Source organism: Microplitis mediator, chromosome 8 (assembly GCF_029852145.1).
Source record: "Microplitis mediator isolate UGA2020A chromosome 8, iyMicMedi2.1, whole genome shotgun sequence".
Taxonomy (NCBI): domain Eukaryota; kingdom Metazoa; phylum Arthropoda; class Insecta; order Hymenoptera; family Braconidae; genus Microplitis; species Microplitis mediator.
The window spans coordinates 6,774,644-6,788,657 of record NC_079976.1 but is presented as its reverse complement, the minus strand read 5'-3'; positions in this window follow the sequence as shown (position 1 = coordinate 6,788,657).

Here is a 14,014-nt window from a genome sequence, read left to right as displayed (position 1 = left end):
GTCTTTCTAAATTTTGACTACAATATAAATATAACGCAAATTGACATTAATATGACGCAAAATCTGATGTCAAATTGATACAGACATTTTTCTTGAACTACTTGAGAAAAAAATAGAGCAAATCTGACTTTTAAGTTGACAGCAAGTTGGTGTCACTAAACTTGCTTGCAATTTTACTGCAGTTGATGTCAAGTTCCAGAAATAAATTAACGTCAAGTTACCGTCAACTTGGCTATCAGGGAGCTTAGAAATTATCAACTGTCGTTAATTTCGCCATCTACTTGATCGAATTAACCTTTCATTAATAAAACAGAAACATAAATTCTCTTCTTCTGATAAATTACAAAAAATCTGGAATTGATTAATTGTTTAATTACGAATTCAAAAAACTTTTTCTTTTCATACATGAATCATTTTCTAATTATACAATTAACAAAATGTGTATAATTTTTTTTGTCCACTCAATCCATATGTGAGCCTGAAGAATTTTTTAGTAAGAAACTCAATCGAATAAAAAAAAATAATAATAATAAAATGTGATCACACAATCCGTATCAACATACATCAGATTTTACTGGAAAGACAAATGTATTATACGTACAATACTATATTCTTGTATACACAATAGCAAGGGTGATTTGGCTAGTTGAGTAAAGGGTCGTGGTAGTATAAAGAAAGGGAGGTAGATGATGAGGGCGAGTTAGTAAAGTCAATCAGAAATTGAGTGACGTTATCAGTCTGTCTTTTATAATCAGAAGATTACTCCTATAGATATTCATCTTATACATATACTTATTTATGTCTATACAAAAGACTAAATTCCAATTTTATATCTATCAATGTCCACTCAAAATACAACGAGGACCTTTTGGACAGCCTTAATTATACAGTACATTAAATCTATTCAATGTTATACTTAACTTTATTACATTGTTTAGTATATTGAAAGGGTAACATATACTTCAATATTGCTTCCAAGTAGATGCCATTTGATTGGTTACGTATATAGTTTAGGAGGCTTAACACACTCTAAAACCAAACGTATTACAAATGCATCAACACACATCAAATGTGTTCCATTTTTAAGGCCAGAAGTAAAACTATAGTTTTTTTGTGGTCACTTCAAATACATTTCGCGTTGTGTTAAAATCTATTGATTGCTTACGGCATTTTAATGTTGTTTTTCAAGTGTGTTCTCTCTTAAAATGAATCAGTGAAGTGCTGCAAATCAGTGAATATTCACTGAGTTGCAGCACTTTTCACTGATTCATTTTAAGAGAGTTAATTTTGACTATACACTTGGTTTTAGAGTGCATGTAAAAAAAATATTGAAAAACAACACACAAATCACACTTTTTTTTTAATCGTAGAACAAATGACGTCAATTCACACATGAAACAGACAATCAAACTTTCAATTGCAAATATGATGAAAAAAGTATGCGAATCATAAAAAAAAGGAGAGGGATTAGGACATCCCAATTCGCGTGCTTGCGACTCTGGTATTTGTAACGCTACTCTCTGAAAATGAATTAGTAAAATTCACTTCGAATTAGTGAATATTCAATGGGAACCAGCTATCACTGGTTGAATTAGTGATATACTTGTAGCTGTGAAAATAGTGACTATTCACTGATACGCAGTGAATTTCATTTAATGCCGTGAGATGGACGGTGGAGTTTTGGAACATCAAGGTCACGTGGTCTTCCTACAACTTAGCCACGATTTAGAGACGATTTCGAGAGATCTCATACTAAAAATCCCCGCGGTTGTTGATTTAGTTTCTAAATGTATTCTATAATGTAAAAATATTAATTTTTTTTTTTTTTTTTTAAAGTATGTGTCATTCTAATTAGCTATATTGGCAGTTAATTTATATATGACATTGGTTTTCAATTCAATTGATCTTGTTCCGAGTGGCTCTAGACGTTCCTTTAAAAAGATTTGAATAGAACCCAACAAAAGTATTGGTTTCTATTATGCGGTCATTGGAATTTTTCGATATAGGCAGCGTTGGATCAACGGTGACAAATATTTGAGTGAACGCTGACATCTCATTTGTGCAAATTCACTGTAGTTCGCACTATATAATTTTTTCTCAGTGTATTGCAATTCTAAGATGGTTCCAAGTCAACACAGAAAAAAAGAATTTTTTTAGGTAAAAAATTTTACTCGCCCCAAGAAAATTTTTACTTGTGTTTTATGGCCTTAAACATAGAACACATTTAATGTGTGTTAACACTTGTAGCACACTTGGCTTTAGAGTTTAACAGGGGTTCGTATTTCTCTCTCTATTACACTCAAGTCCACGAACGGTACTATCTTTGTTGCACTCCTGCAGTAAATGGAAACTTTGGCCGTTTTTATCTTAAACAAACGAATATTGTCAAACAATTTAAGCGTACTTCGCTAGATTAGACAGTTGTGCATCAATGTGCGGTCTGTATTTTGTATTTAGAGATTTTGTTTCCAAAAATAACTCAGCCGAAAATATCTGATAACCCCTGATAACTATAAAAATTCAGCTTTACATGGTGATATTTTGCATCATAAAGTCTAGGTTATGATCTAGGTTAATTCACACAGACAACATGAATCTCGATAATAAACCCATTATTTTTACATAGTTCTAATTTTACATTAAAGTCACAATTTTTAAATCCCATTAATTTTGATAATTTATTCTCAAAAAATAACAAAAGGCCTCAACTGTAATTTGCCTGGGGCATTTCCAGAATTGCCTCTGGCTACAGCTGAAACAGTGAATATAATAAGAGCTCTACATTCAAATATTAGCAAACAATTGTCGACTTTTGGATTGTTATCAACAACATATGCTGCTCTATTGACAACAATTTGTTCTGTTATAAATATATACGCTGTTATTGTACGTCAAGCAGACTGTATAGACATGTCAATACAGAAAATAAATACAATATAATTATTTGTTAGATAACATTTATATACATGAAAAACAATGTTTAAATGAATAAATTAATAGCTAAAACTCAAACAATTTATTACTTTACAATATGCAAAACATATAATTATTAAATTACGGTACAACGATTCTAATTAACCAAAATTATCGATGTGTATTATATGTATATGTAATACGATGTATATGTAATACGATGTAATAAGAATTGCTAAATTTTTTTCTTAACTAATATTAATATACGAAATCCTCGAGATTCCGCGCAAAAAATTTTTAATCGACCCAACAAATTTTTTGAATCTTGAATTGAAAACAAAAATTTTCTTGCGGCTGAAAATCCTTTTTTTTATGCATATATATATATATATTGTATATATAGATGTATATTGTATTATTTCCGTACGAATAAAGTGGATAAGATAAACTCAATAATTCTATTAGTATCGAGTGCTATTGTAATTCTGCTATTGTTATAATCCTCATTCATTCAATCAGTCTGTATACATACTCATATATATGTACATATATGGATGTATACATTAAATAAATATAATGAATATATATATGTACAGATACAAATAGTGCCGTAATCATTGAAATTCTATCAATCTTGGTCACTTGAAAGTACTCAAGTCTCTTTTACAATATGGTCAGCCGTTGGAAATGGAAAATGTTTGATAACATTACCTAGCTGCTAATGCATGTCTACAATTCATCTCAGAAAAAAAATTATAGTCATTCTTATTTTCACTTTTTTACTGATAAAGCGTTTTTAGATCATTTTTTTTTTCTGTAATCATCATAAATCTTTTTATGATCTGGGTCGAAAATTTTTTATGTTCATGTTGTTGGTTTTTTTTTTTTTTGCAAAAGGAATTAAATTATAAAAACAGAAAATTTTGTAAAGGGCATAGATACCCGTGTAAAAAAATTCGTTTTACAAATGTTCATAAGTGTGAAGTTTCAAATTTTAAACAATTATGATGAACTTTGAATTGATCATTTTTGGAAGTTTGAAAACATTTAAGAGTAAAAAGAATTTTAAACTGAGTACTTTTTAGGACCGTTTTCCTGAACTTTTCAAGCTGAAATAATTCCACTTGAAAATTTCGCTGGTTTGAAGACCACTCAAAATAAAAGACTTTAAAACCAATGACACATGAACGTTTTTTTACTTTTTATAAAAACTTTTCAAAAACGATCGGAGGTCTGGAGATTAAAAATTATCGTTGGTTTAAAGTCTAACGGTGTAGTTCCTTCAAAGCTAAAAGTGTAATGTATTCCTTCACGGAAAAAAATGATTGACAATAATTGTAGTTCAACTTCTAATTATTTATGTTATGTTCAATAACTAATGTCGTTTCAATCAGTAAAATTATGACTTTAATGTTTAAACTGCTATAATTAACAGTTAATCGTTGAAATATACTGCTTGACTATTTAAAATTACTACTTAAACCTTAAAATACGACAAGACACTTGTCAAAAAAATGCATCTGTTATTAATTTCTTACGTTCTACTCCATAATATTTGCTGAGATTCGGTCTAGGCACGTTGTTGACGAAAATCTCAGTAATATTTACTAATATTTTTTTTCCGTGTTCGCATTCAGATCCATAGAATTAAATAATAATAAGAAAACTCAGGTTCTTCTGGATCATATTTTTTTTTTTGATGTTATTAATTCTCTAAATTAGCAACGTTCTGTCACGTATCGCGACTTCCCCAGGCTACAAATACATATAAATCAATCAAACACCATCATGTCTCAAAATTATTCACTCTCTGAACATGAGTAAGTGAAACAAGTGAATATTCACTAATTCCGAGTGCCAATCGAACCACTTTTTGGAATTAGTGGTTCGATTTGCACTTTGAATTAGTGAATATTCACTTATTTTCACTAATTCATGTTTAGAGAGTATATACAATCAAAAATAATGTATTATCTATGAATATAAAACTAAAAAATAAAATTAAAAAGTTGGAAGATTTTTATATAGTGTCATGCGATTAATCTACCAAAAGATCCCGAGTCGAAATTTTAGCTCGAATTTCATACTATTAACAACCGGTACTTGTGGTCAAGTGGATAACACTTGTTCTCGAACTCAAGTATTGGTTAGGTTTAGGTTCGAATTCCACTGTGAGCAAATTATTATTATTTTTCACAAGTTGATATATACATAATGCATTATCCTTTGAGGTTTTCTCTTCAAATGAATTAGTGAAAAGTACTGCAGTGAATATTCACTGATTTGCAGTACTTTTTTCACTGATTTATTTAAGAAGTGATCTTTTGCCCATTAACATGCTCCGTGATTGGCAACCAGTATGGAAAAGAGATGAGGAAAGACTGGGGAGAAGTTACACGGAGAAATTATTCTCGTTTGAAATACTATGGTGTCATTGTTAAGCCGGACCATGTCGGCCACCTAAAGGAAATTGGAGTTAACACATAGAAAAATTACTATGGCCATAGTAAAATTGGCAACGATTAATGTTTGAAATATATTTTAATGTTTACAATGTACATATACTTCAGTTCAAATAAATGACTAGTAATTTAAAAATGAATTAATTTATTTAAATTTTAAGACAAAAATATACTCGAGACAAATTTCATTCTGGTCTCATTTTAAAAGTATCGATACTTGAGGTTAGTCTCATTTTGGTCTCATCCACAAGAAATATACATGAGATAAACCTCATTCTGGTCTCATCCATAAGAAATATATACGTGAGGTTAACCTCATTTATAGCTAAGAGTTGCAAAAGTCGTACAAAATGAGACTTGTTCAAACTTTTATTTATATGAATTTTAAATGGTGAGGACAAAATGAGGTAAACCTCAAAATCTTGTATTTGAGGTCTAAAACCGGAATTATTTTTCGACTCGGGTTTTATCCTAAATTACTGTAAGCATTGTAAATTTTACTATGATCATTGTAATTTTTGCAGGTGGTCAACATGGTCCGGCTTTACTACCCTGTGGAAAAGGTCTTATAAAATCTCATAAAAAAAATTGGCTATGAGAAAATGATCAGTATTTGTCCACGAAAAATCTCAAAAATTCTGATACAATTATTTTCTCATAGATGGTGCATCAAAAAAAATTTTTTCTTAAAATTCTCATATAAATTATCAGAATCTATAAGAAACAGAAGCTGTAATATTGTGAGTATAAGTATTTATAAGTTTTCGAAAAATGTAAAGTTTACAATTGAGTAGATTTTGGAAATGAATAAGATTGTATGAGACGATTTCTGAAGTAATCATACAAGATTTGATACTGATTAATTAATGTGAGTACAGTTATTTTCCATATAGTTTATATGCTAAATGATTGAATTTTTTAGCATGAATTCAAAAAGTTTCTATTATGTATACTCAAGAATTTTTGTATAAGTATTTACGCGGAAAATATTTAGCAATCTATTCACGAAAAATCTATGAAATTGAATCCGTTTATTTATTCATCAAAAATTACTCAAGTAAACATTAATATTAAATATTAAAGTCATGATGTATTACGGGATATACTATAGTACAACCCAAACAGGTACTTGTTGGTCTGTTAAATGACGCAGGAGTACTCGAATAAAATCGTATTGAAATTTGGAATATAACACTTCTGAAATAAATGTCTTACCAGGGACACTACAAATCGTAGGCGCGATCTCGTGGCGAGCACCGAACTACTCCCGCTGCTGCTACCTAGCACCGGTGACTTTCCCCTTCTCCATATCGATCTTTTCTCCCGAGAAATTTTTTCTCTTGGCTTAAGCAACTTTTGTTATTTTGTTCGGAGAATACAAAAAAACTTGCGTGAAAAGAATAGTACTTGTTCCGAGAAATTTTATTCTGTTTAACCAAAAAAATGCAATATCGCTACAAAAAAATAATGCACCAAAAAAAAAAAAAAATGGGGCAAGATAAATTACTGGGTTTGTAAAAAATCACATAGAAACTTATATTTTCACTCATCTCCGAACAGTTAAAATATTTAAAGTACAAGAAATAGTGATAATATTAGTATTTTTGGTGTAAATTCTTATAAAAAAAAATGAAGTTAAGCAATTATTTTTGAATGAATCTGATAAAATTAATATTTTATGTGAATGGAAATTATTTATAAAATCTCATAAGTACTCCATAATATTTTATAAGTAATAGCCTTCTAACTAAAACTTACAAAAACTCATAAATCACATAGCTTTTAAATTAAAATTAAATCTTTTAAGTTTTTACAAGTTAATTCGATTATAGATTTTCTTACTAATTCTCATAAAATTTTTATGAGAAAAAGGTCTGCATTTGTCCATGTGATTCCTGATTCAGTCTCATAAATTTTCGAAGAAATACATGTTAAATATTTTCTCATAAAATATGACAAATATTTTATGATATTCAATAAGATATTATCTCCTAGGATAACTCTTACTAAAACTTATAAATTCTGGAAATTTCATATAAAAAAATAATCTTATTGAGATTTTGTAAGTATTATAACATCGGAATTCGCCTGATCAATTCTTATTGAAAATAGATTAGAATAAACTGTAACAATCTTATAGAAGTGAAAGTACTTATTCAATCTCATAATCGTTGGCGGAATTCGAGTCACAAAATCTCATAAATTAAAAAATCTTACTCATTCTTTTAAAAATCTAGTACGGAAATCATGATAGGAACACATCAAAAGCTTTGACTCATAGATTCTCATAAAAATTCATATGAGAATTTTTTTAAATCTCATAGATATTTTCGAAGCTCATAGATTCTCATAAAAAATATTCAATATCTTATCAGAATTTATGAGAGCTTTTCCACAGGGTATGACACCATAACATTTCACGAAAATTCAAGCGAGAATAATTTCTCTTCATAGAAATAGTAAAATAGAAAAAAAGAAGAAGATCAAGAGAAGATAGCCCGAAAAATTTTAGAGAGATTTGCTAGAAATTAAGTAAAATATTTAAACAAGAAAATTAGGGATTATAATTACTTGCAAATATAACCTAAATACTACGAAATGCAAATATGTAAAGTGTAAAAACTGTAGAAAACTAAAGTTATACAGTTAAGATTGCAATAAAAATAGTATTATATAAATTAACACCAGCAAAATAAAACTGAATTTCTATTGATCAAAAAGAGTTTGAATTTAATCACAACTAAAAACTGATTTAATTTTTCAACTTTGTGTTAAATTTCAATAATTTATTAATTAATTTAATTAATAATTACCTTAATTGGAGTTCAAGTAATAACATAAAAATATATATGTATATATCATAAAAAAAAAAAATGAAATGAAATAAATTAAAATGCTAATTAAGCTATTTTTTAAGTGCATTAAAAATATATCATAAAGATCAAAGTTTGCGGTTATTATTAAATACACCCTATACCATATACATTATATATTATTTCATACATTTATATATTTATTCGCTTTTTTTAATACCTCGTTATTACCATTAAAGTTTGTTTTAATTAACAAAATGCATTGAGTTATACTTTAATACACTCACTAAATCATATAATATATATATATATTTACACATATATAATGTATCCCTCGAGATTTAAGCTTATTCACTATATATTTTATAATAATAATAAACGATAAAATAAAAAAATTCATAATAATAATAAAGAAAATAAATATAAAAATAAATCTTTTATAAATGCATCAGAGGCGAGAGCGCGAAATTTTTCTTGTACCAAATATATGTATATACATATATATGTATATTATTTTCAACTCACCCATACATCATCCCCTATAATACACACCTCTTACCTCAACCATCCCTTTACTTTTCGCGCTTGATTCAACCAACTAATTGGCATTTAGACGATATTATAGGCCACGTTATTTTCATCATCATCGTCGACGAATAATATATATAAGCTTGACAAACTTCCACATCGTTCACTTCTAATGATTATAAAATAAAAAAAGGGTTCTTTCCCCTATTACTATTACATATATATATATATACATATGTGTATATATGTATATATATTTATACATCGTTTTGTGTCGCGTGTTTACAAATGCGTGTTAAACTCGTCTAGTATGAAGGTGCGACACTTGTATAATACATCATATCAAAAACTAAGAGTATTTATTACATATATATAAAGCTTGCCGCCAATTTGAGTTAATAGTTTAACGCGTGAAAAAATTCAAACGTCATAAATTAAAAGGACTTGAGTTAATAAATATAATTAGTCAGATACGTTGAAGTAAAATACTAAGGGTTTAAATAATTGCAATGTGTGAAAATTTTAAATAGCTGTATTTGTTTTCGTTTGATTTAAATTAAATAATAGAGCTCACGCTTTGAAGGTATTACTTTGAAAAAATGGTTTTGGTTAAATGGTAAGTCGGTGTTTTGATGTTATTACAATTGAGATGTTAATTAAAATTTGTTAATTATTATACAATATAAATTTTTAACAGTGTGGCTTTTGAATAATTATTCTTGCAGAAGAATTTAGATTATTTTTTTAAAGTAAATTTTTATTCGATTATTTTGAATTGTTTTTTTCATGGAGGGGTAAGTGGGGCGAGACACCCGTTTTTTAAAAAAAATATTTTATTTGTAAATAATTGTTTAGTCAAGAAAAAAAATTTGGGAAAGTTGGTCAGCCTAAATAAATTTCTCTCGTGTTTTTTTCCAAGTTATTTTGATAGCAAATTAGCAAAAAAGTTGACGGGATAAAAAATAAACCTATGAAATTTTTTCTAGATTAAAATTCTAAAAAGTCGCACTATTTAAATTGACCAACTTACCCCATTGTTTCTCTAAAAGCTCTAAGTAAACAATTATAAGAAAAAAAATTTTTGATTTAAAAAAAAAGTGTCTCATTTTGCCCCAGTCTCCCCTATATAGTAATAACTAAAAAAAAAAAGTTGTAATAATTAATTTTCATTAAAATATCAATTGCAAATGTCTTTTAGTTAAATATTTACTTATAATTATCATGATTTATTGGTTTTTCTTTACCAAATAGTGAACATTTTTAAGGGTCGTACTATATATAAGCTTTAAATTAAAATTCTGTTTGCATCGCTACTTGAATTTAAATACAATTAAAATTTTGCGGTTAGTTTGTCAGCACTTATCCGCCGTATTTCATTTCAGTTTATGTATACCTATGTATAAACTCATCTCAAATCAATTTACCGTACACTATAAACTTAAAATTGTACATCCATTTACTACCGATCCATCACTAAATTGTAACTCATGCGCAATTTACAATAAATATATATTATATATATAATCCTATTGTTATTTTAAACAGTTAAAAATAAAATACAATAACTTTTTAAAAAGGGTTATAGATAATTGACGATTTGGTATCCCATGTAAAAAATAAAGAGCATTTTTTCGTACATAACATTGATTCTTTTATTATTACTTTTTTTATATATATTATAAAATGTAACGGATGAATGAACTTGTGTAGCTGGTTATTGTCATGGACACACGTTTGTTGAATAGTGTATAGTGTGTATAGTAATATAAAATAGAATAGGCAGTAGGTAACGTATGAATATCTAATGCTCCCCTATTCACAATTAAATTTGGACAATATGTTTTGTTTCGGTGTATAGACCACCCTCTTTAGGTTTAACCGAATATATGTGTATATGTATATTTATATATATATATACGTATACATATATAAAGACCAAGGGGATTTGTCGTTTATGTGTCGATACAGTGGTAGCCCTACAGGCACTACCCTCTTATATACACTATTGGGGTTGAATACTCATCGTGAGTGTTAATCTCACGCTAACCCACAAATCCACACATCAAGTGCTAACTTAATATTCTTAGCGATTACATTCAAAATAAACCATCATCATAATTGGTATTTTTTTCTTTTGGTTTAGTATAATTTATCTGTTTTTTAAACTACACTTTTAAATTCGAAATAGTGAACATTAGAGACTATTGACTATTTACTAATGATAAAAATGCCATTAATTCGAATGGTGATTAATTTTTCATTAACAATAAGTGAATATTTGCTGTAAAATAGGTTATTTTCTAAAATTTGTTCTTAGAGAATACACGCAGAGAATTTTTCATCAAAAATTACCTAAAAATTTTAGGACTCTGAGGACATCAGCCAGTAACAATTTTTTTAGTAGAAATGGCACTTGATATATGATATCAAGTACTATATTTTACAATGTACATGGTAGAAATTTAGATGTTTAGTGTATAGTATACATCGGGTATATATAATCGGGAAAATGAATTTAAGCCTGACTAGTTATACCTTCAATTGAGTTTTGAGAAGGCTTACCAAACTCGGACAATGCATTTAATTCTGGCCAGTTGCCACATCAGGCTCACGACAATTGGAAAACTGGAACTTGCTCAGAACAAAATTTCATTAAGATCCGGTAAGAGTTGTAGACACTAATGCTGATGACAAGATTGGTATATATGTAAATTTTTGAACCAATGGTATTTTTGGAACACGGAAAAAATGAACTATACACAGAAAACACAGATATCTTGAGTCAAGAAAAGATTTTTGAAGACAAACGTTTTCGGGAACCAAGTCAAGATTTTCTTGAGCCAAGAGAATTCGTCTTGGTTGGAGAAGATTTCTACTTTATCTGAGAAAATTTAGGTCTCCAAAAAAATTTTCTTGAATCAAGAATATTTACCTTCAGTCGAGAATTTTTTTTGTGTGTATAAATTGAGAAACGACAAGTAATATAATGATAAAGTAATCAGTAAATACTATCATTCTAAATAGTAATTCCTTATAATTTATAAATTAAAACTTAAATATGTATAGGTTAAATATTTAAATTTATTTTCTATGCAGGAAAAATTGATATTTGAACTTTAAAAATCGTAACTTAAGTATTAAAAATTTATGGCACGTATTATAAAGTTTATTGTTTGGAATATTAAAATTCCCTATATTGATACCCAGGTTCCAGGTTATAATTTCAAACACTCATTTTTAAAGTTTATTTTTTTCCGTGAACCTATTCGATTAATTATAATAGATTATGATAAAATTCTTCGAAAAATCTACCATGAGGACAAATCTAATAGATATAGGGGAAGGGGGGGCAAAAGGGGGTAGGGTAGGCAAAACGGGGTACCCCCAAAATTTGATAAAAAAAAATTTATATTTTAAATGGTTTTTAATCATTCCAAAATCAGTTCTGTAAATATAATTGAGCGTTACTTTGAATTTTTTTTTGTAAACTTTTTCAAAAATCAATTGTCAGTTGAAAAATATTAATGACGTTTGTTTTATGATAAAAACTATTAAAAATTTTTTTTCTTCTTTTGTGTCCAATAAACATGTAAAATATAATTTTTCTTCATGTAAATTACTTAAAAAAAAATTTAACTTCATCAAATTCGTTTAAAATCCAGAAATTTTTTTTTTTTTAACTTTTTTAGGGGGTACCCCACTTTGCCCGCAGAAATGAAAAATTTTTTTTTTCAACGGTAATTGAAAATTTCTTCTATTTACTTTGAATATCATTAAAAAAAAAAGATTTAGCGTATTTGAGTCCTCGAAAACTTAGTATTTCCTTAAGTACCCCCTTTTGCCCCTCCCTCGCCTATTTCCATAAAATCAAACCTACATAATTACCTGCGTATAGCAAACACTCTTTAGATATTTTATACCTTCAATTATAAATTATTTTTTATGTAGGATACTACCCTACTTTCCCAAATCATAAATTTCAGTTAAATTGATGAGTAGACGGCTTTAATAGAGAATATTTATATCGAATATTGGCTCATCTTCCTGAAGAAGTTGGCATCGCTTATAACTTTCCTTTGGGTCTCTCGGATCTGAAAAACAATAGAGAATCAATTTTTGGACTCAGGTAGTCTAAATAAGATCATAAATGTATACGTATGCATAGGTATATCTTGAAAGTTGATTGTAACTTCAGGGGTCGTTCGTGAGAGAATGCTGGGCCAGTTATTGTCATGTTGTCCCTTTGACCCCGTTTAGTGGGGGTATAATTCATCACATTATATGAGAGTTACATTGACGTCAGAGTCTCTTGAACCTACATATACACAACGAAAGGTAAAGGTCCCAAAGGAGTATGAGTAATTGTTGACACTATATACAATAAATTACTAAAATTTTCAATCAAAGAAAACTACATTATTTTTCTACTTAAATTTCGTTAAGTCTCAAAGAAGCCTCTTTTCTTGATACCCATGAAAAAAGTGATTTTTTCATTTGGAATCATATTTATTTCCATACCCAATATACATTTATGAATTCAAAATAATTCACCTCATTATTTTCTTCCAATTAAGGAAAGTTACTAAAAAGACCCAATAAATCGTTAAAATAATTTATTTTCCTTTATACCGTAAGTTTAAACACGTTGTGTATATTTTCAATATAATTAAACATAAAACATCAAACATCAAACGTTTATAATATCGAGGCCTTACTAATTACATTTAACCAAAGCCTTACTATCGAATAAACCAATTAAAACGTAACAACCCAAGTGAATTAATTTACTTACAATGTACACCTGCACCAAAATACTGGCATTTATACATCCATACATACATAATAAATCTATACATTTATATGTACCAAGTTATCAACAATTAAATACAAAGTAACTTCCATTTCTCTGATACTTTTGACCATCTATAAATATCTATATACATACAGTATGTACAATATCCAGCCAGTAACGTTTAACCAATTGTAATAAGCTTTGAGGTAGAGGTATTTCTCTTGTAACCATCTCGGTTACTTGTTGTTCATATACAAAATCCACCATATATATTTATGTCTATATACCCGAGTCTTTTAACAAAACGCGGGAACGTTGAAAATGAGAAGTACTTACACAAGAGTCAGATTTCTCTGCATATGTATATATATTAAATAGTACCACAAAATCATCAAGATTCCAGTGTACTCTATACTCTCAGTACTCTATGCTACATAATACAAAATACAACACACACTTGTATTCAACTATTACACTTTATTTGTCCATACAATATTCCGCGGGTT